This window comes from Aplysia californica, unplaced genomic scaffold (assembly GCF_000002075.1).
Source record: "Aplysia californica isolate F4 #8 unplaced genomic scaffold, AplCal3.0 scaffold00017, whole genome shotgun sequence".
NCBI classification, from domain to species: domain Eukaryota; kingdom Metazoa; phylum Mollusca; class Gastropoda; order Aplysiida; family Aplysiidae; genus Aplysia; species Aplysia californica.
The window spans coordinates 1288490-1290290 of record NW_004797287.1 but is presented as its reverse complement, the minus strand read 5'-3'; positions in this window follow the sequence as shown (position 1 = coordinate 1290290).

Below are 1801 nucleotides of genomic sequence, written 5' to 3'. Positions count from 1 at the left end.
AGGCTATTTTTGTGGCAATGAAACGGTTTTGAAGGTTAGGCATAGTCTATTGTTCATTGGTGATTATGAACGTCTTTTTACATTTAATTTATGAGGTTTACGTCTATGGGTGAATTTGACTGCGACAATGTTTCAAAATTAGGAAGGGAAGCTGTGATTATTTGATTATGTAGACGCTTCGCCTCTGTTTACTACCCTTATGTCTTTTTTTCAATGTTTCTTTTCTTCCTCTAATCTCCTGTTACATATTCTGAGTGATAGTTTCGGCTATTTCTACTCTACTTACTGCCTCGTCTCCGCATTTTGCCTCAGTCGTGCGACGTGACAGTCTTTCAAAATTGTCATCATTATCTGCCAAAATGCGAGATTTTTACCCAAAAAAATTTTAAATACGTTTTATTTTGGACAGAATATTATCTTAATACCAAATGTTTAAATTGTCTAAGCTAACTACTTTTTTAAAGCTGACAAATTCGACAAGGACCTTTCGATGTGCCTCTCTAAACTCGAAAAAACACTTGGTTTTCATTTTTTCGAACTCTTTGACATACTGTAATTTTGAATGGCGGCAACAATACGATGTTGATGTCTTTCGGCTCATGAAATTGTACTGTAAATATATTGCTGTCTCTGACCATTCCCAAATATCAGTTTTCGAGCTGTAAAGGAGACACATCAGAGGAATATTAATTCTGCAGGAGAAAAAAAAAACCCTGAGTAAACCCGAAAGAGTAGGGATTCATATGATTCAACTACTGTTAACTGAAAAGCGTAAAAAATAGCGCGTACCTCTCCAACTTCACTTTTTACACAACTACAGAAAGTTCCAGTAGCGCAATTAGCGTGCAAACACAAACGTACAACTGTTGACGCACAGCCTACACAACAGTCAATGAGGTTACATGAAAGCGGCAGGTCTATTCCATTTAGCCCAACTCACCAATAAATACGTTTCGATTGTTGTAAATTAACAAACTGACTGAAAAATCAATTACAGTTTTGCACACCCCCCCACCCCTCCCTTTTAGTCCAATTTATGTAAGTTATGGGTAAACACCAAGTGGTACAAGGCTACTTTTTTTATTGTTAGCAAGCCCCTACCACGTACTGTGCCCGAAAAGCAACATTTTAGAGGATAGAGAGAAAAAAAACCCAACTTGTTTCATACTCTTAATAATTGTTCTTAGATCAAGAGTGCTTTGCTTATTTCATTGTTTGATTGCTCGTCTGTTCGTCAGTGTGTGTGTTTTTGTGCTTTTTGGATCATGTAGAAACTGAGTTTTGTTAAAATATTTCTTGAACACATGCAACTGACAAAGCAGATTAGGGAACGGCAATTTAAAGTATCAAAAGATTCTGGGCTTAGTGCACCTGAACAGCAGGCCGAAAAATAAAATGTTACATGCATATTATACAAGGCCGTACACAGCTGTGTCGTAACAAGTCTCGATCTTCTGCTGGTCAGGCCACCAAGACGTCGCTGGATGGACGGTGTAACGGACACCATTCGCACCCACGCCATGACCCTCTTCCAAACCACCTAACTAACAGACCATTGTTTCTCTCTGCGACATGCGCCGGTATTAGTGGAAGGAAAATGCAGATAATACATGATAAAACTGGACAATGTCAACTACAAATTAGACGTTTTTCTTCTACGAGGCAAGAACAGCAGCCTTGTCACCTACACGATTATGTTGTTACTTCATGCCCTGAACAGTAGCTATGCGTCTTATAATATTATATTAAGTGTCTATCTTATATTAAAATGTCAACGCTCTCTCTCTCTCTCTCTCTCTCT